This window comes from Manis pentadactyla, chromosome 13 (genome assembly GCF_030020395.1).
Source record: "Manis pentadactyla isolate mManPen7 chromosome 13, mManPen7.hap1, whole genome shotgun sequence".
Lineage (NCBI taxonomy): Eukaryota > Metazoa > Chordata > Mammalia > Pholidota > Manidae > Manis > Manis pentadactyla.
The window spans coordinates 16,769,985-16,792,690 of NC_080031.1; the positions used below are offsets into that span (position 1 = coordinate 16,769,985).

At 42.5% G+C, this 22,706-nt stretch overlaps 1 protein-coding gene across 2 annotated transcripts in view; it reads left to right on the forward strand.

Annotated features, from left to right (window-relative positions):
* NTM (neurotrimin) overlaps window positions 1-22,706 on the forward strand; it is a 913,692-nt gene that overhangs the window by 336,479 nt on the left and 554,507 nt on the right. The window contains exon 1 of one of the 2 annotated variants that reach the window (XM_036930133.2): window positions 12,393-12,474. The exons of the other annotated variant lie outside the window; for it this stretch is intronic. The gene's annotated coding sequence lies outside the window, so the exon portion shown is untranslated. Of the gene's footprint in view, window positions 1-12,392; window positions 12,475-22,706 lie in introns of those variants that run through there. 2 annotated transcript variants of the gene reach the window in all.

Consider the following 22,706-nt stretch of genomic DNA (forward strand, 5'->3'; position numbering starts at 1 on the left):
TGAGCTTCCATCCCTGCAGCCTGGCCACTGGCCCAGAGTGTTCGTTCATCTGGTCTGTCCCCTGTCTGCCATGCTCATGTTACAGATAATTGACCGTCAATGCCTCTGAGAAGGAAATGTTCTTTTTTGCACACCTATTCCCACAATTTATTTAAAGGAACCAATATGAATACTATTTCGACTGCTTTTGAGAACTCAAAACAGCTCATTTTGTTGGAGTGGGATAAACAAAACTGTAGGTTTTAGAACCTACAGTTCTAAGATACTATCATGGATAGTTACTATCCATGGATAAGGTTACTATCATGGATAAGTTACCCTCTTCTATCTTTATTTTCCCAATCTAGAAAGTAGGGATAATAGTGCTTCCCATGGAAGGCTGCCGGCACAAGCAGCTGTCATTGTTATGTCAGTATTCTCTCCGCATTGAAAGAAAGACTTCTGTTTCTAAGCTGCTTTATAACCTATGGCAAACCTCTCATTCCAAAACCAGTGGCACTTTGCTTGTCTCTGTCTATCCCCTGTCCTTTCGGTGCCTGGGGGGCTTTGAGGACCAAGGCAGCTCAGTGCCACATGCTGGAACCTGTCAAGCCACAGAGCATCCCATCATCTGCTTCCCAGCCCAGGGACGGGAAGACGCTGCTGTCACATGAGGACTCTGCTCTGTGTCAGAGTAACAGTGTTTGCCAGCAGGAGGCGAGGGATGGCGCGGCGTTACAGTGAGTCCCAGATGGGAAACTGCAGTGGCCACAGGCTGCAAAAGGTTCTGACTTCGCTTCATTCTTCTCATACAGACAGATACACAGCAGCTGGCTGGAGGTGAAGGCCCTGCACAAACCCGGAGCCAGAAAGGCTTGAATGAAGGGGAAACACCAGGAGTGGGGAGAGGGCGAAATGTAGAGTCTCCTAGACCCCTGAGTGTGATTATCTGACATCATGGTTTAGTGGGGAAAAAATGGTTCAGGTGTCAAATATGGGTTGGAAGCCTCACTCTGACACTCAGCAACGTGCTGAGTAGGTTCCATTTTCACTCGCCCCGGCTTTCTTATTTGCCATGCCAGAATAATACTCCCTTCACAGGGCTGCAGAGTGAGACTGTGTTCAAATCCCAGCCCTGCCAGGTACCACCTCTGGGTCTCTGGAAAAGCTGCTTACATCTGTAAGCCTCAGTTTCCACATCTGGAATGAAGAAAATAATGCTTGCCTCTCTCAATGGGTGTTGAGAGGAGTCAGCGATAAAATGTACAGAAGAACCCTAAGGCACACAGTTCCTGACATAATGAATACTCAACAAATATATCCGTCTTCATTAATAAGTGGCTATTACTAACATTATTATTTTATTGATCTTTCCTTATTATCCACAAAAACAGTTCTTACTATTAACTGGATTAGAATAGGTCACAAGTTAAACCGTGTGTATCTTTTTAAATGGCTTATACTAAAAGACGTAGAAATTTGTTTCATTTTCTGAAGATTTTTTCTTGACTCTGGAGTTTCCTGCCATTTAATTCATACTTCTCTCCCTCCCCACCCCCACCCCTCTCTCTGTCGTCCACGCAGTAAAACAGAGCTGCAGGCAGTCAATTTCAGGTCAGTGGGCTGTGAAAAGCAGTTAGAATAATAGTTTATTGACCCTGAGTGTGGCAGCTGGAACTGAGGGCAGGCTGGGCTCGGGCAGAGGGTAATCGTCACAATGGAGGTTGGATCATCTTTGATCATTTCCGTGACCTTTAAGAGACAGGATGTTTGCAGGGAACCTGGAGAGCCCTGGGAGAGCACCCGCGTCTGGAGGGTAGCCCAGCCCAGAGAGGGCCTGGAGTTACTGGGAAGGAGACAGGCGGCTGACGGCAGGATGAGAGCTTGTCCACACTCACCTGTGGGCATGGACTCTCTATCGTTGCCGGGCTGAATGCCTGAGCGCTGAGAAATTAGTAAGTGCCATTGGTGATGCTGATCCCCAGTTGAAAATATGTCAGAGCCATAGAAAAAAGCTCTATTTCTCAGACCATCTTTGGCAACTGGTATTTTGTTCCGAAATATTGACTTCCCTTCTTCATTCACTAAGGTGATCATGGACTTTCTGATGGTAGCATAACTATGAAGTGAAAGTATTTAAACAAACTTAGTATTTCAGAATTGTAAAAAAACTATATGCACGTGGAATTACAAGTTAAAAGATAGTTGAAGCAAAAAAAAAAGATAGTTGAAGTGTAAGACTAACAAAGAAACTCTAAGAGGAAGTAGGAATGAATGAATGAATGGTGGCCTATATTTTGCTTAATTTGTAAATTACATATAGTAAAACAAAAAACAAGAATTTATTTTCACACAATACTATACATTTAATAAATAAACTCAAAACATGTAAATCATGAACACATTTTGTTGTGGCCTTTAGAAAATAGTTCTAAAAAGTAATACGTTACCTCACTCTATTTATAAGTGACATCTTTATTTCACTGGTTGTCTTTCGATTTATACTTTTTGTGATCCTTTGGTTCAACCATTTATATGGAGAGAAACGCTATGTAAATGACTTTTGAAAAGAATGCACCAGTGCAACCAAAGAGCATATGAGTATCTCTTGCTATCGGTGATTTGAATTACAGTGTAGTTTTTCTCTTGGGCTGGAGAAATAACCTATGTGAATTACATAGAAATTGTGATTTTAGCCAAGCCATTTCCAATATTAGATAAAAGGGGACTTATGTCAATTTAAAGATGTTCTGAGATCTGTGTCAAATTTATGAGAAGGGGAGCATAAACTATTTCTTTTCATTTACTCTCTTTCCATTTAAAACAGGGGAAGTCCTACTAACCAGCCAGTCAGCTAAAAAACAACGTAAGTAGAATTGATTGCTATGGGAAAAAATAGAAAAAAAAATGGACCATGTATTTAAGTAGAATAGAAAACAGGTAAAGGGTGAAAACATAGGAATGAAATAATATTTTGTTTTTCACAGCAACAATTCAGCAAGTTCACAGCTTAAATGTGTATGAACTGAATGCCTAAATGCTGACTGTCTGCTGTATGAAGAAGCACCTCCGAAGGTTGACACTAGAGGCTGATTGACTCAGCTTCACTTTTTCCAACTGTTTATGCATTTGTATGAACCATTTGAGATCTCTAGCTTTGCTTGATTGTTCAGTTCGGTTATTGCAAGAAGGAATTTCAGAAAAACCATTTTTGTCTTTTCCCCCCCTTTCGTTAAATAAGCAATTGTATCCACAAAAGCTGAGACTTTGTGGTAGCTTCTCAGGTCTGAGGTTATGTTGAAGAAGACTTAACAAGTTTTCTCTTTATTATTAACTCTTTCCTAATTGTGTTTTTACGCATTATTGCTAGTATTGTTTTTTCCCCCACATTTAAAAAATAATAACTCTTGGTTAGGATATATCCATTTCTGGTGCCTGGTAATTACTTAAGAAATAATTTTGATAGGGATAAAATGGAAGAGTAGATACAATGTAAAAGCTGTACTATGAGGTTTACTATCACAAATTTGCCCTTAAAAAAAACAACATGCTATTTTCCAGAAACCAGGTATGGCAAGTTTCTGCAAAAACTGAAACAAAATAAAACCAAACACAGTATCATGCCAAAACCTTCGTCATACTCTTCCTGGGAGGGGTCACTTGCTATGTGGTTTTTAAATGCATTCAGAATCATGGATTCAATTCAATTTAATGGTCGTATGCAGTGTTCCTACTGAGTGCTTGGTCAGAGTGAAGGTATATCAGGCAGAATGATGGCTTATCTCACTTGTCAAATATATTTGTGAACTGCTGCCCCTTTGTGCATTTTACTTCCACATCTCAAGAAGAGACAAAACGCAGTAAGACTGGGAAATCATGTGAAATGGTGGAAACTGATGCTCTTGGTTTTCTGGAAGTGTGTACGCCCTTCAGCACGATACAGATAGTTTTATCTGGAGTTAAACTGATGCTCTTGGTTTTCTGGAAGTGTGTACGCCCTTCAGCACGATACAGATAGTTTTATCTGGAGTTTTTAATCCAGTACTTTGGGATTGAGCTATCATATCCAGGACAATTCCCCAAAATGTAGAGTACTCTACCATCATCTCTTCATTCCCCCACCCTACTCTGATCTACCCTCTGTGGTCATTTCCATATTGCTCATGATATATTCTGACTTTAATAGTCCGCCAAGGTCCAGCTGATTGTTAGATTGAAGTTTAAATGTCTTTGAACACTAGAAGTGCTTGATATTCCAAAGTTAGCCTATATTTGAGAAGCAGGTCCTATTCTGCTTCCTATCTTAGGAGATACTGACTTTCTCTGTAACTTGAAGCAGTCTCTTAACCTTTTCTAATTTCCCTATCTGTGAATCAGAGATAATTATTCCTAATTTTAAGGAGGCATTGAGAAGATTAATTTGTTAATGTTTGTGAAGTACATTAGATATGTAAAGTGCTAAGTATTATTAAATTCCATACAAATAAATTACAACCTAGATTCCAAAGGGACTGAATAATTGACTTTATTCTTGTGAGTTTACAACATTTTAGCAAATCCACAAAAAAAGTGGTTTTTTTCCATCTAACATTTATACAGAGATTATTATTGTTTGTAATACAGAACATGCAAATCAACCCTCCTTCCCACTCAAGTTAATAAAAACATAAAAGAAATGACTGTCATTAGAAGCAAACTAAGTATCCTGGGGGAAAGTACCTCCCAATTCCAAACATTGCTAGCAGTCTGCAGAAAACTCTTCAAGCAGCCTACAGAAAACCTGTCAGAGAAGGTAAAAGGAACAGAGAAGTATATTAAGAAATTGGATATGGATTAGACAGTTAATGTTCAAGAAAAAGAATAATTTCCTAATTCTGTTGTTTTCCAGACTCTGAAATAATTGTAGTAAATGAGCAGAACATAGTTGCCCTCAAGCCCAGCTTCAGGACACAAAATGGACTGTGGAACAGGCTGGACTTTCTTTAGACCCCAGATGTTCAGATCCTGGTTGTCCTATGTTACTCTGACCTATTGCACCACCTGAGTGGCTTAACTCCAGCATTCGTGTCATGCCTGGATCACTGGATACTTAGTATCAAAACACATAGGTTATGGACTGCAAGTGGCCTTATCTTCTGGACAAATACAAGTACTTGCGTACTGACACCATCCCCACATGATGACTTGGCTGAAGTATTTCCTGTATTTACAGAGGGATGATGTTCTTGAAAACAAACCCCGGTACACAAATGCAGTGACTTCGGTCCAGGTACACTGACTTACTCTCCGATCGGTGGTGCTACCAGAAACCACTTTGTGGAGCTCTAGTCCTGGATGACAATGATTATTGCTCACATTCCTGGAGCTCTGTTTTCTGGAGCTGTCTCTGTAGGACTGGAAGGATTCCTAGCTAGACCAGAGTGTCTGGAGGACAGGAGGTGCCCTTAGGTTAAGGGCTCTGCCCCTCTGTCCCCTCACCTTTCAAACGGGGAGAGCTGTGAAAGCTCCTACCTCCTTTCCAGATGAGGAGGAGGCCATCGGGATATAACTGTGAGAGCGCTAGAAAGTTTAAAAGCCCTGTGCCAGGATCATGGATGCTGCCAGAGCCGCTCTATCTGCTCCCATCAGAGCCTTCCCCCTGGTCTAATAACGCCTCAGCTGTCACCTCTCCATCTTTATCTGCCGCAGTTACCGCTTCTGGTTAGCCCTTAAAAAGAAGTGAAGGTATAGCCCTGAAATAAACCCTTCTCAGGGGGCTAAAGAAGCCCTTTTTAAAAATTTCACCAAAAAGGCATTTCAAGGGAACATGCTCATTCTCTAATCGGTGCCCTCTTTCTGCCGCGCCCATAACACTGGGCAGCTGGCTGAGTCCTGGAAGAAGGACAGGGCGCCATGAGGGATGCCAGCCCACCCTACCCGTGTCATCATCTGTCCAGGGATGTTTCATTTGCCCTCTCTTTGGGAGTCTTTACACTGTCCTGCTCCTATGCACGATTAGAAGGTCAAGGTAAGGAGATACAGTAGAGAACAACAACAACAAAAATCTTTCCTCACAAGGTGATTCTCAGAGCTGGCGAGATGTAATTTATTTCTCTGTGGCAACCATCAGGGGCAGACATCTTTCCTAGAGCTGTCTGGGTACAGTCCCTCCATGGCGGTGGGATTGGAACACAGTGTGCTCTTTTTCAACCCTGGCAAAGTGAAGCATTGCCCAATGGGGAGCTCTTCACTGACTTAAGCAGGGACATGATGCGGCCAAATTGGTGGCAGACGAAGACTCTGCAAAAAGAGAAGACACATGCCCATGCATCCATTTCTTTGTGATGCACCAGGCACTGAGAGTGCCTTTCTTGATCCTTATGGTTTGGCTTTTTTTTTCCAGATCAAAATAAGTATTAGGCATGCTGTCTATCTCCCCTGTACAATGTACAACTTCAGGTGGTGCTCAAATGGACAGATCTGTGAGTATGCAGAGATATTACTAAGCCTATGCATTTAAATAACCTTTATCTTCCGAGGAGCTCAGACTGTTATAAATGATGGCACATCGGTTTTTTTCCCCCTGCTTCAGACACTTAGTATTCTTATAAAACTTTGAGTTCCACTATCATCCTTCATGAGCGAAGAGTACCATCAGGAAAAATAAAATAAGGACGTCAACAAGTTATTGTAACAAAGATCCAACAATACAAACAGAAGAATCAGAGGACTGACAATGAAGTCCTGATTCAGTCATTTATTGACTCACTGTAATAGTTTCAGTCATGTCACATAATCTTAAACATTCAATTTTGTTACCTGTAAAACTGGGGGACAAATATCTAACTTGCAGGGTTGTGGCAAGGAAAAAAAATGAGATACTTATTTCATTGTATAACATTATACAAATTGAAATTATTATAAACCTTCCTTGGAAGCTACTGCATCCCTGAGCAGCAGTTTAGTTTTAATATAAATATGCCAGAGGGAAACTAAGGCACAGATGGAAAATGTACTTTTTCCTACTGCAATCTATGAGTGAACAAGTCCCAAAGGTATTAAAGCAGACAAAGCTCCTTTGAGCTTAAACTCCTATGTCAAGGTGTCAGCTGCATAAGTTACAATTGTCCCTCTCCATATCCCTTCTGGGGTTCCCTACAGACCTGTTCCTCTTCCGGAGTTTCTTCTTCCTGTTGCTGGCACCAATTTCCATGCCAGGAACTGGGCTGCATCCTGGCCTTCTCTTCTGTGATGGGCAGCCCTGGGCTGCGCCTTGGGATTGCGCCTCTTAAACCTTCTCCCTCTCATTGCTGTTCATAGTACTGATATCTCACCAAAGCCCTTCTTGTGTTGCTACCAAATGCAGTCATTTCAAGGTTGGGTTTTCTGCCTCTGGTCTGTTCCTCACCCTGGAATCATCTTCCACAGTCTTGCTGAGCTGTGCATATAAAATGCAAAGGAATCGTGTCAATCCTAATATAACACCCCAAGGCGTCTCCATGGACCATAGAATAATCTCAAGCCTTTCATCAGGATTAAGAGGGCTTTTTTCCTTATGACGACCTGCCCACCACTGACCTCCGCCAGTCCTTCCTCTCACTGGAGCTTCCTGCACCACCAGGTCAGTTTCCCATCACTGTGACTGGCCCACTGATATTCTGTTCTCTGTATAGAACCTCCTTCCCCTGTTTCTTCATCGGGCAAGCTCCTTATCACCCTGCAGCCTCAGACATGCCTTCCCCAGCCAGCATGTGTCACTGTGATACACAATGGGCCTCCCACCGTGCTCACAGTGACCCCATGGCACTTGTCACCTCTTGTAGTAACATTAGTCTTGCCTCTTTCCTAACAGAATCCATTGAATGGGTTCAAGAATTTTCTATGCCACAGTTCATACAAGAGTAAAGTGCCGTGTGCCATATATGTTCAATTCTATAGGAAAGCTGTGTGGTTTTGATCATATAGTCACTCAACTACTTTGTAAGTTTCCTATGCACCAGGTACTGCAGTAGGTTCTATATTGCACAGTAGAGAAGGGTTCTTGGTTAGATGTCCAGGGTGTGTACCACGTGGCATATAAATGCAGATACAAGCTTCCTCCACACTCTTTCCACAGAACCATTGACAGTAAATTCTGAAAATAAGGACTAGGGTGGCAGGGAATGATTCTTACCAGCAGGGGTCACTGCAGCTAATCAGACACCCAAGCATGGCTATTACCGAGAGGCATTAGCAGCTCTGTCTTGAATTAATAAATTCTAAACGTTTTCTATTTATATGTGAAAATTCACATTTCTTTGCCTTTTGGGACTAGACTAAATCTATTCATTCCGTTTTAATGGCTTTGTAAACACTGTGGCTTCTGTGACCTGCTCCCCTCCTCCCTCTCTCCTTGTGCCCATCTACTGCCTCTTACTCCACAGAGTGAGGAGTGATTTTTATTTTGATTGTATTCATTTCCTATTAGGAGAGAGGCTGTGAGTGTATCGTACATCAGTCCAAATGACTTTCTGTTTTGAGAATGTTCCCAGAGGGGTGCAATTCTTTTAATTTATTTAATCTGATGTGCTTTTTCAGAATCACTGTCTACTGCAAAACAGATGGGAGGGGACCATTCAGTGCTAACTCGCTCTCTCTGCTTCCCCCCCGGAGACCCGGGCTCTCTACACAAAGTGTGAGGGGTCATGTGGGCTGTGCGGTGCCACAGAGAGAGAGAGAGAGATGCTGAAATGCTTCTCCAGCAGCACGGGGTCCTTGACAATAGAGGGGCCCTAGCTTTGCCTTCCTTTGGGGCCTGCCTGAGTGGGCTACCCTCTGTCTTGTTTGAACCAAGAAGAAAAAAGGCCACAGAGCAGCACAGGTCCTTAGCTTTTAGCTACGACTCATAACCCTATGACTTGCATAAGAATCATAACCCCTCTTTTGGTACTACAACAGATCAGCAGCTGAAGCAGGAGGGGGTGCGGGAGTAAGAGTAATAGAGGCAGCCAAGTTCATTTCCCAAAGAAGTTGGTTCTCAGTGAATCCAACATGGACAGCCATAAAGTCATCAGGGACATGGGCTTACACATCCCACAGACTCAGGTTTGAATCCCAGTTTGGCCGCTTCCTAAGAATGTGACTTTGTTCAAACGGACATGTTTAAGTTACAATTTCCTAGCATGTGATAAAGGAATGGCAATAATATCCACTTTCCAGAGCTGCCCTGGGGAGTAAATGGCATAGATCTGGCAAAGTGCTCAGCCCTGTGTGGGCATAGCACAACCATCTAAAATAGTCCCTTGGACATATGGCTGTCGTAGCAGGTATATCCCTGTGAGGTTGTCATTTTACATTCATGACCTCTAGATGTTTTCCTGTCAATGTTACAGGCAGAGACTAAGTCACCAGCATCTCTGTGGGTCATGTGTGGGCAGTGTTCTGTCAGAGAACAGAGGACCTATGAATGCCCAGTGAAAGAGGGGAAGCTGTCCAGTGTTCATGTGCTCCTTGCTTTGTTTATTTAAAGCATCACTTAGGTGACCTTCAGTGACAAGCCATTAGGTACCTGCTTACATGTGGCAGAGAACATGCACCAATTACCTCAATGTTCCCATCTCTCTCTAAATTTGTCCTTCAGAACACCTATCTAGCATTTGTTTTTGAGAGAGGTATCTTTTTCTTTTTATTCATGAGACTAAGTGTTGCTAACTCTGTCCAGGGCTGTCACATGGTGTTCAAGCTGCACAGAGTATATTCTGTACATCTGTACGTGGTGGCCCTGAATTCCCATTAGCGTCTAGTCAGAGACCCCTAAAACATTACATTAGGTCACATGCACGTTGGCACAAGTGTACTTTTACTGTCTTTATTTTTACAGTCAGGAAAAATGTTACTCTGGCAACAAGATTATCACCTTCCCTGAAGCTTGCCCCTTTAGCTTGCTGTACAAGTTACTGTAACAATTAACAAGTTCAGAAAACAAGATCTGCCCACAGGCTCCCAAACTCTCTGTTTGGTACCGTCATCAACCTAACTGCTCAAGGCCAAGACCCTGTAGCCTTCCGGCTCTCTAGATCATCACCAGATCCTGTTGATTTCACTTCCAAAATCTGTCTTGAGCTTTTCTATTTCTCCTCTCTCCACCAACATCCATGACTCAGTCATCTGCTTAAACTACAGCAGCAGTGGCCACTGACTGGCCTCTCACTCCCAGACTCATGCAAATCACTCTCCTTACTGGGGGCTGGGTGAGATTTTGAAGCCATGAATCAGTTTATGCTGTTGCCCTTCATCTACCAGTGAAGCTGCCCTCGGCTCAGAATCAGATCCCGAACGGTCTCTGTGATCTGGCTCGCTCGCTGCTGCTGGCCTTGCCTGTCTCCTCACATGCTCTCCTGCACCTCAATATTCCCAACTGCAGGGACCACTTTCAATCCCGAAAAAAGGCATTTAGCTCCATTCCATCTCAGGATCTGTACAAAGTCTGTCCCTCCATCTGCAAGGCTCCCCCATCCTCCACCATCATTGCCTCCCCAGCGTCTAGTCATCCTTCCCAGTGTTTCAGTGTTCTTCTTCCAATGTTCTTCTTCACACCTCCTAGTCTAAATTGGGTGGCCTCTGATATTCTCTTATCACACATTATTTATTATATTTCTAATGACACTTATTACCATTCGTAGGTATATACTTAAAGGTGTATGTTTGCTCAGTACGTGATCATATGCTAGATTATCAGCTCGCTGTCAGGGAGCACGTCTGTTTATTTGCCATTTTATACACATTGTCAGTAGCACAGGACCTGGCAAAAAATAGAGGCACAAAAAGTTGCATACTGAATGAAGAAGTCAACATTTATTTTATTTTTCTGAGTACTTTAAAACTCAGTTGACCTCAGGGAAGTGCAAACCAAAACCATTGTGAGATACCACTACCCACCCATTATGATGACTAATATTCAAAAAGACTGACCATAACCAGGTTGGCCAAGATGTGGAGCAATGGAACTGTCACACACTGATGGTAAGAGTGTGAAATGCTAGAACTACTTTGAAAAATACCATGGCAGTTCCTTATAAAGTCAAACATATACCTATTATATGACCTAGCCGTTATACTCCTTAGAATTTAAGAGAAATAAAGTCATATGTCTGTACAAAGACTTGTACACAAATATTAATAGCAGCTTTACCTTTATTAGCTAAATTGGGAAATAGTCCATGTCCATCAGTGGATGAATGGATGAACAAATTATAGTATCTCCATATAATAGAGAATGACTCAACAATAATTAAGAATGAACTATTGATACAGGCAATAGTAGTGATGAATCTCAAATCATTATGCTGAGCCAAAGAAGGCAGATTCAGAAGAGTACAGATAGTACAATTCTGCGATTCCATTTGTATGAAATTATAGGAAAAGTAAAATAATGCACAGTGACAGAAAGCAGACCAATGGTTGCCTGGAGCTGGAGGGGAATGGGGATTAACTGCAAAGGAGGTGAGGTAACTTTCTGGTGTGAGGAAAGTGTTCTCTATCTTGATTGGGGTAGTGTTTACAAAAACGTATATATTCAATCAAAAGTCACTGAGCCACACTCTTAAATGCATGCATGTATACATATATTTTTTATACATATGTGTATCATATATCCATATATATGGTATGTACATGTGTGTGTGTGTGTGTGTGTGTGTGATACCTTACTAATGTTGTTTAAAAGGCTCAGTTGGGCACTTCAAGGTTTTCAGTGGCCATATATGAGTTTCACTCTTGTCCTAAAAGGAATCCCAGCAACCCCAGGGAGTGGAGACTGGCAGTGATGGCAGAGGAGAGAGCAGTTCAGTTTTCCTTGACAGCATTTTCAGTTTGTCACAGCAAAGTGAAGCTGAATATGTATATATAATAAACATCTGTATATTATAAACATATATATGTTTATTTATATTTGTTATTCATCTGCAATTCAAGTTTAACTAGGCATCCTGCACTTTCATTTGCTAAACCTTGCAACTCTCTCAGCATACCATATTAACACCAGAATGTTTGAACTCTTATGCAGAAAGAACATGTTTTGCATTTTATGAGGCCCCTCACATGGAAAATTAGAACTGATACTATATAGTAGAAATAATTGTAGTGAGTCAGACTTTGGTTCTAATACCAACTTTGCTTCCTAACTCTTTCTGAGAGTTTGACCAAGTTATTTAACATCTCTGGGAAATGATGTTCACATTAGCTTATTGTCTTATTTGAGGAGAGGCTGTGGAAGGAAGGACTCGGCATTTGTCATCCCTAATCTAGAGGATCCATTCTTTTCCCTCTGCTGCCCTGATTTCGGCCAGTAGAGGTCAGTGTCTCAACTTTCAGAAACTAGAAGGTCCTGCTGCCTGCAGAGGAGGCAAGAACAGCTCAGTGTTGGCAAAAATTCTGAAAGGGATGCTGGGTTGCCTTTGATTATCACACTCGGCATCGGCACTCTCGGGATGTTCGTGAAGAGGGAGGGGCACTAGCAGTGGTGGTAGGAATGCGAAGGTCGGTCATGTTCACTGCCTGCTCGTGCTCCTTGAGAGGAAGGCAGGAGGTGTGGGATTGAAGAGGAATAAGGAGGGGCGTTGATCTGTGCTGGAGAACCTGGAGGTTTCTCCTTCTTGAAGAATTGATACAATAGGGTTTCGTTTTGTTTTGTTCCCCCTGAGGAGAGAGGAAAAAAGGCTTTCAAAGGGAATGGTGAAAACCGGTCACTCCCCTGACTTACTTTCCCTGGCAATAACACACAGACCTGAGGGCACTCGGTGAAATTTACAGCCAGTAAATTCCCAGCCATTAAAAGGAAATGCTTCTTTATCTGCTATGCAGCTGACTGCTGTGGGAGGTGACTGAAGCAAAACCAGGGACTATACTGAAAAAGGGGACCCTGCAATTTTATGATCCATAAAATTTGGCTGGTGATGCAGCTTTGGAGCATGGGCATCTAATGCCACCTCCACCTGGGAGCCCAGAGTGACAGCTGACACCTTCAGCAGGGGCAGGGGTCTTCCAGCCAGTGTCTCCTAGTTCAGTACATTCCTGAGCCCAGGGTCCTGGCATGGGAACATGCCTTCTTCCTTTGAACCCTCAGTCCTAGGCCGGGGACAGACTTCCTCAGGTTGCAGAGCTATATAGGTTCCTTGTCAGCTCCTCTCACTTTTCCAACAACTTTATAGTGAGTTCCCACTAATGACGGTCCTTCTCTTGGAGTCCTGTCATGCATGCACTCTGCCTGGCTGGACTCTGACCTGGACACCTGGACATGCCATTTTCCCTAGGGTATTCCTGCCTGTCACACCATCTTAATAGGGTGGAGCCCTGCTCAGCGTAGTTGCACGGTCAAGGCAAACTTGAACGGAAAAAGAACTAGGTGCTGATTCTCTTCCTGCTCTTTTGGTACCCATTTTCAGGGGCGTGCACTCCACAGTCAATGTTGCATGACTGGTGATACTCACCTTAACTCAGGGGACATGGAAACAATGCCAAGGAAGTACATTCTAAACTTCCACTTGGGTGACTTGAAGTTGAATCACAGGTGGTCACTGTTGTTATGCTTGATGTTTTGTTTTCTCAAGAGCTATTCACATAAAACCAGGACTCAGTAACTGAATTATCAAACAGAGGAATTAACTAAGGCAGGAACAGTAGGGCAAAGATTAGTAAAATGTACCCAAGTTGAGAATAGAAAGCCATCCCAACATTAACATGCACAGAACATTTTTAAAAATACAGTTATGAAAAAGTGTATTCTAAGAATGAAATGTGGATAAAGGACTTAATGTTCACCTACTATTCTACTAGCTTTAAATTTTAAACGGACCTCCTTTGAATGTCTATGGGTTTTAATGGCTCATACTTCAAAGTGCACCCAGCTGGTCACTGCAGGATTTTGCTGAGAGCAAGTGGTTTTACTTAAGCAACAAGCAGAAGGCTCAAGATTTTAAGTCCAATGTAGACTACTTTATACAGTTTTGCATTGTTCTAACTGGTAGCCAAGAGTAAGCTTCATTTAAATATGTAGCTACAGATGGTACCACTCTTTTCACTCTAACTTTGACCCCTTAATCCATAACTTCTGTACTTTTTTCCCCACTAGCTAGTTGTAGCCATCTCTGGTGATGTGGGCTTGTAATACAGGCGTGTTCCATATCAGGATATTTGTTTTATATCTGAAAATGGAATGTTATTTACATTTGACAAAAATTGAGTCATACTTCACATTTTTTGAAACAACATCCCGAGCTCTTTTAAAGAGAGAAAGAGTGAAATTCTTTTTTTAGTAGTAGATTATTATCCCCAAATTAACCAGTTTGGTACACTTGGAGTTTTCTGAATCATATTGTCTTAAAACATCTATCTCCCTAAATGAATCCCAATAGAAGCAGTGACTGGTGAACACAAGTGGATCGCCCATCTACACTGAAGCTACCTTAATAACTCTAGTCATTTTGTTTTGGAAAAGTCTAGGATAATCCAAAGAGAAGATCAGGGCTATAGCCTTATAGTTTTGTTTGGAATACGTTCTTTGATAACTTCCACAGCCTTATGATTTCACTTGGAACATGGCAGCCACAATGAGAAGGTTCATAGCTGTGCCATCCTGGTACAAAGGAAAAAGGATTGGAAGCAACAATCTTACTAGGACCTTTATTTCATAGTACTGTTCACAGGCATATTTATACGTCCTCTTAAAATAATGCTTCGGGCTTTTCAGGGAATGAGAAAATAATTCCATCTTCGTGGTTCCAAGTAAAGTATTCCTGGGGCTGCGAAACCAATACAGAGAGACTGAGATTGCCTGGCATTCTGGAACCCAGAAGCAAACAGAAGACAGTATTCAATTTATACAGCTTTGCAGAGTATATTGAAATATGCACAGGAACATGGACATTTTCACTGGCTTATCAACTTTTTTTTTATCACTTCCTTTCTCTAGCTCTCATTTGTTTGGAAAACACACACACACACACACACACACACACACACACACTTAACAATAGTTTCATTTGCCTATAATAACAAATTCACAACCACATAAAAAATTGTAGGAGGTTAGAAAGAAGGCTGTTTTTCATAGGAGGTAGTTGCCTGAAGACCTTTCTCATGGTTTCATATTTGGGCTCGTTACAGATTATTTTCATAGTTGCTACCAAACTCTGGGAAAGAATATACTTTGTCCAGGTTACTAATTTACCTTCCTGAAATTGGTTAAGGTAAGAAGCAAGAATTCACTGAAATCTGGATCCCAAATGGATTTATCTCCTTATGAAAGGATCCATGTTGCATGTTTATTTTTAGTACTTTTTAAGGTATTCTTTATAGGAGGGAAAGGGCAAAGTCAGAGTGTTAATGAAAAAACTAAATAACTCTGCGAACACGAACCCATCATCTGAAAAACAGAAGCTAATGTTGAATTATTAAAGGAGGCTGGATCACAACTCACCACTGAGAAACAGAGGGAGGGAAAATGGTGTTTGGGAAGTCCAATTATTTCTGAACCAGAGACAGTCTTATTAAGTTGGGCAGAAAATTAATTAGGCTAATTAGAAAACCTCATTGGAATTCAGCGAGGAGTTATGAGAAGAAACATGACAACGCTGGATGTGGGGAGAGAGGGAGAAGATTCTGGGGGGAGTGAAATGAGTTTTCAGGAAGCAATTGGAGGGTGATTCACGCACATTGCTGTTGATCACTGGGTCACTTCAGAGGAAAGAGGCAACGTTTTTTATAGACTTCTGTTCCCAGTTGTGGGTCTTCACTGAGAATTAAAAATGATGTCTGGTGTATAAGGGGAAAAAAGGGGGTAAAAAAAAAAGCTCTAAGATTTATTCTGAGGCTTCAGTGGGATTTTATATTTATTTTGGTATTTCCGATATGCTGGTTCATCAGCAGGGCGCATTGTTAAAAAGTGCTGGGTGGGTGGTTTTTTATCTTCACGGATTTATGGAGTCCTTAAAACATCTGTTCCGTTCTGATTCCCCCGCTCAGTACAAAGACGTTCGTCAGGGGAAGTGTCTAACGTTGCAGTGTTTCAATGCACCGACGTTGGCAGCAGCTAATAGAGATAACCCGGATGAGAGAATCAGCTGTGTCTAGGGGCTGGGGAGGCAGGCCCAGGGGGTTCCATCTCCAGGAAGAAGCTCATGGGAGCTGGGCCTGCGTCAGGCCTTGGTGCTGCAGACCCTGAGACTTTGAAGTGAGGCCAGTGTTCCAGGATGGGGTGGGCAGGATGAGGGGCGGGCTGAGGGGCCTGCCCCCCGGGGAAATCATGATGATGGAAAAGGATGTCCCCATCCCTCTCAAAGCCTGTTATAAAGACCCCGTCCTCCACAGGACCCCCAGGAGAGGAGCCATCCCAGCTTCTGGGCGATAAGTCTTAACTGCCATTGTTTTCCAAGAAGGTAAGGTGCAGCCCAGCCTAATCCATGGGGATGGAGGAATCTCAGAGGAAAGACCTTTTCCATGTGGGTTGGTGGGGAGAACTGCTGAAAACTCAAACCACCATACATCACAGACTCCTTGAAAGAGGCAAGAGGGAGGGAACAGAACTGACATGTTTTAATACTAATTATGAGTCAGAGGCTTTTCCGACTAACTCATCTTACCACTGTGGTAGGTACTGTTAGTCCCAGTACGCAGGTGAGATGACTATGATTCCAGACATTGAAATCATGTAGGATTCAAACCTAATAAAAAGAGGAAGCTGAAATTCAAACCCAGGTGCTATATGGACCAAATGTTTGGGCCCCTGTTGCAGGAACTGTGGGAACTATGAACAAGGAGTCAGGACACTGGGATGTTTGGCGAGAAGCAGTTTATTAGGGCCGGAACTGGCTCAGTGGATTCATATCCGAAGGCTGAGCCCCGAGCGTAGTGGGGCCGTGCCTTGTATACATTCACTGCAAGAGTAAAGGAGAGTCAGCCCCCAAGAATGTTGCAGTAGGAGCTGTTGGTTCAGCCAGAATGCTAGTTATGTTTTACCCTATCTCAGTAAAGGGTACCGGATACTCTATTGTAAACTAATGGGCCTGCATGACTATGATCAACAAGCTGCTCCATATCACTGGGTCCCGGTGGGGGGTACATTGTCACATTGCTTTAAACTCAAGCACCCTGGTTTTCTCTGTGTTCCAAAAGCTTCCCTTTTCTTGGCTTGGCTTCCTACCACACCCCTCCAAAATCCATACATTGAAGCCCTAACCTTCAATATGAGGTTTTCTTTGGAGAAGGGGCCTTGGAGAGGCAATTAGAGTCTGATAACGTTCATGAGGGTGTCACCCTGATGATGGGATTGGTGGTCTTATGAGAAGAGGGAGAGAGAACAGAGAGATCTCCATGTCAGAGAGGAAAGGCCCTATGAAGACACAGTGATAAGGTGGCCCTCTGCAAGCCAGGAGAGTGCCCTCACCAGAACCCAGCCCTGTGGGCACCCTGATCTCAGACTCCAGCTTCCAGACCTCGAGAAAATACATTTCTGTTTTTAAGCCATCCAGTCTATGGCATTCTGTCTTGACAGTCTGAGCTGACCAATACAGCAGGTTTGTTTATTGTCAAAGCCCCAGGACCTTCAGCAGTACCACAGTGCGCCCAGGAGGCCTTCATCAGTAACTGAGGAATGCAAACAGCTTTTGCATAGGCCCCGTGTGGTTCGATGTAACAATAGTAAGGAGAGGCCCTGGAAAAGTCCCTGTAGTCCCAGGATGATGGAACCTGTCCTGCTTACCTAGAGAAGAACTCCACTTTCACCTTCCTCTGGAGAAGGGTAAAAGAGATCTTAAGCACAGGATTTAAAAGGGGAGATATTGGCAGCTGGGGACAAAGTGATACTAAAGGGTCTGAATTCTGAGTGTCCTTCATCATTATAACTCATGGACACAGGCAGCTGGGCAGTGCAGTCTCCCTACAGGCCAAGGGCAAGTCAGAGCTGCACACTGAAAAGCTATGACCTGAATTTGCAGGTTGTCACTGGGCAGTCCGCCTGCACTCCCCCAGGCCCAGCAGGTGCGGTGGCCCTTGGCCCTTCCTTGGCATGGGCCTCCTTTGAGGCTGTCCTTTTCCAATCACTGTCTTTGCCTGTCAATTGAAGTCAATTAGTTCTCCCCAATAGAATGCTCCCCTGTCTATTTCCAGACTCCCAGGTGACCCCATTATCATAATGGCCCAACCTGGCTGCTCTCAGCACAGGCTTGATGGAGAAGTGAAAGCCTCCTTGAAATGCGAATTACACAGGGACTGGCAGACTGTGGCTCTGCTCCCTGCTGGCTCTGGACAGGAGCCTTCTGCCTCCCCATTGTCGCTGCTGAGCGATGCCACGTGCTTATTCATACCCCATGCTGCTGGCATCCTAGGAACATCCCATTGTATTATTCTTTCCAACAATGGGCCGGATCTGCTGACACCCAGGGAGACAGGTGGGTTCAGAGTGCAAAATGCGTCGCTATCACTCTGGCATCCCAATCGGAACTCAGCCCTCAGAGCAGGTGCCCATTTTTATATCCCCAGGTATATAATGGACTGCCTCGCTCTGGACCTCAATAAACACACCTTTTTAGAAAACCTGGTCAGCCTGACCATAAAACTTTGGGTTAAAAAATTAGCAAGTCAGTCAGTCATGTGGATATTTGATTTAACATCAAATATCTAAGTCTTTCCAAATATTTGAGTATGTTAATATTGTGATAACACAACCAAAGACCCATCATTGCACAGTGATTGCGTGTGTCAATTATCTCAAATAATTTTCAAAACATGTTCTCAGCCTCTGGCAAGCATTTCATCCTACACACATGTACACACACACACACACAAGCCATTGAGTCAATGCAGGTAGTTGAAGAATAGTTATATAATATTAAGCTAAGACTAAAGCTAAATTTTGAGATAATTGAAAACAGAGACTAAATGTCTGTCACATGTGGTAAGCTGTTCAGTTAAGGGGATTTTATTATCCAAGTGATTTATAGCCTTAGACAAATCACTTTGTGTACTGGGGGTGATAAAATCCATGCACATGTCGGAATCCAGAATGGGAAGCTAAAGAGCTCTTCCTACTACAAACCCCAGGGTTCCTCATTGTGGGCTCATGTTTTGCTTCATATCCACAGGCAAATCTTTTTTTTTTTTTTAATATTGCTTAATGGTTTTCTTTTCTCCTCCATCCTGTAAGCTGCTTTATATATAGTGCATGTCCCTGTAGTTCTGGGATAATTTATTATTTAATTATGTAACCATTACATAATTCTTCAGCTTCAGCCTTCAATGTTTCTATTGTTAATGTAACAGCTATGGAGGCATGTAAGTTTTATTTATTGTTTCCATGGCGGAGCCATAATTATGTAACTCTGCAATTCTGCAACTATTATTTCTATTTGTTTAATTACATAACTATAACGATATTAAACTCCTAAAACATTTGGTGATAGATTTATGTGGAAGATGCTAGAAAACAGCAATAACAATGATATATCAGAGTAATAATAAAACTAAATAATAGTATTAATATTAATATTAATGGAAATAATGGTAATAAGCAGCAGCATTACCATTTGCTTTTTGTTCATGCTGTATTTGGTCTCTTTAATGGGTTCCTTCCCAAATCTCTGTGGTTAATTAGCTCTATAACATTTGGTACTCAGCAGTGGGTACAACCTCATTTCCAGACTTTACCTGGCAAGGCTGTGCTTTATAGAATACCAGATGGAGCAGTTCTGTTCTCTCCTTTTTTATAAGGCTTGGAGTGGGCAGACTTCTCTCTTTCCCATGTCCCCTGGGACCTTCCATAGTTAGGATCCCTGTGCTGGGAGACGCAGGAGCTGTGGAGTCCTGAGAAGCTGGAGATATTCCCGGGACGCAGATGTGCACTGCCGATGGGCTGTTCCAGTGGGAAGAGAATGGCGGTTAGAAAGACACAGGTCTGGATCGAATGCTGGCTCTGCTAGGTGACCTTGAGCGAGTTACCTAATTCCTTCAGACCACACAATATCCTGAAATCTAAAATGGGGATAGTATTTGTATGGCAAGGCTGTTGTGAGAGTGAAATAAAATAACAGTTACAATCATGGGTAAAATTGTTCCTAGCCCACAGTTGATGTCTATTGGTGGTTTTGTTTTGGAGTGACTAACAGATGAGATGAAGAGGGAGAACATGACCTGCAGTTGTTTCTTTCTATGAACCCCTTGGTTCCAGACTTCCCAACTCATGACCAGGAGCTCTGTCCTAGACCACCGAAAGTCACCATAACAGAGCTAATATGCAGCCAGTGGTCACTGTGTGCCTGATTCCTTACATGCTTTATCTGATTAATCATCACAACCCAGGAAAGTAAGTACAATTATTATCACCTAGTGGAGGAAATCAAGACACAGAGAAGTTAAGAAATGTACCAAGACCTCCCAGCTCCTTGGTAGTGGTACCAGGAGTGAGTCCAGCCAGCCTGTCTCCACAGCTGATGTCGGTCCACTAGCTTGTGATTCCCACCAGGTGCAGACCTGGCAGCTGCATAAAGGGGCCACATGAGTACCTCCCCGCTCTGAGAAGCACACTCCCTCCCTCCCCTCTTGCCGCTCTCCAGCCTATTCTCTGCAAAGTGGCCTAGTTAATCACCTTAAAATGTAGGTCAGATGTTATTCTTGATCCTTTTAGATCTGCCAGCGGCTTTCCATTACTCTCCACCTCTTGTCAGGGCCTAACCCTAAAGACCTCTATGGTTGAGCACCTGCTTACCTCCCCAAACTCACCCCTTCCCACTCACCATCACACCCAGGCACTCAGTAAACACTAGCTTAGGGGCAGAGTGCCTGCCTTTCTGTGGCCAGATTGCTACACAAGGGGGTTTAAATAGTTCACGTGTGGCAGGAAGAAAAGGAGGTCGCATTTCGTTTTCTCATAAGGGGTATTAACACCTAAGAAGTAAGACAGCCCCCTGTACTCAAAAGTTTAGACCTGAAGGGGAGCACGCTGGGGGCCAGGAGCTGGGAGCAGAGCAGGGCGGGGACAGGGTCTGCTGGGGCACAGAGGGTGCAGGGGAGAAGGCAGCTCAATCCACCACAGGTGAGAGGGGAGAGGAGCACAGCCTTGCACCATAAATGTAAGGGAAATCAGGACTGTTGTTCTAACCTGATGTTCGAGTGGGCGCTCCAGGGCTCAGAACAGCTCCATTTCCAGGGGTCACACCGCAGGGCCCCATTCTGCCAAAAATACCTCTTGTTTGTACATTTCCCAGCAGAGAACTCAGAGAAACCCCTATTATTGCACCTGTCCTCTAGTTATTATTATTTTATTGAAGTATTTTCCTTCCGTGGGTTATATATGTATGTGATCTTAAAAACTAAGTGACATTATTTACAGCAATGCATTCCCTCTTCTTTCCACTCACTATTTTCCTTTTCACTCAGATGCTTTTCATTTCTACACATTTCAGTCACTGCCACATGAATAACAGGGAGCATAAATATTCAGATCCAGCCCTCTCTGTCCCCTTTCTCATTCTCATTTTTCTTCTCCATTCACCTTCATGAGGATATTTCTCTCCCTTTTTCCCAGTAGCTTTGCTACAATTCTTTCTTCTTCAATAGTCATTACCCTATTTTATTTTCAAATTATTCACTCGTGTGATTAAATAGGAATCAATTATTTTACATCATCCCTCCGTATGTATTCTCTTTTGTACCCATAAGTACAGGCAAGGCAATAAATACCATGTAAGGGTTAACAATTCTGGCTCTAGAATCAGCTGGTCTGGGCCCCTAATCTCAGCTCAAAGGCAAATTACTTAACCTTTTTTGGGCTTTGCTTAGTTCATTTCCAAAGAGACTTCGGCAATCTTACCACAAGGGATTGTTGTAAGAATTAAACCAGATAATCCAAATAAGGTATTTAGTAATTCCTCAATACATCTCAACTCTATTGTTATTATTATTATTTGTAGTAGTACTGAGAGCATTTATAGTCCTAATAGCATGAGTAGAGAGTAAGTCATGATTCCCAATCTATGGAACCCAGATTCCCAGGGCATTATGGACCAAATAAATAATATGTCCTAGATGTATTTATTTTTTTGGAATTATTTTTGAAACTGTGAAGTTGCTATTATGTTTAACAATATAGCTTATTTAAGTGCTACTAGTTTCATCAAATAAATGTAAACCTTCATAGGGGAGGAGGAGGGTCTTGATACCTAAAAAAAACTTTTTAGATTGGCATCAGTTATCAAGTACAAAGGCCAGGTATATATCATAAGCTCCACGCAGTTTCTGTCAGATCTATGTACAATTAAGTATTTAATAGCTTCTTTTCTGCTGCTGATCTTATCTCAGAGATTTCTCCCCTAAAGTTCTTAGATTTAATATTTCATACCCAGCTTTGAATCCCCTAAACTTTTTTCTATCAGTTCTTATTTTATTCTCCAATGATTCTGTATTTTAAATTTTTTTAAGGTGAAACATCTCCTATTTCAATTAGGAAGCAAAGCGCTCAAATCCCTTTCAAGCTTTATGCCTCTGTGAAAATACCAGCAGAGACCCTCCAATGTAAAATCAAGAGGAAGAAAGGAGTCAAGAAAAAAGGAAAGAGAAGGAAATTGAAGAACAAAGATGAGAAATAAGTGTTCATCAGTGACTAGCTTCTGGTATCTATAAAGCATTTACTATTTCCTTTTTTTTCTGGGAGATCAAAATATGTTGAGCTCATTAATTATAGACATTTGGATAACGCTGTTCTATATGGGCTCCACACAACC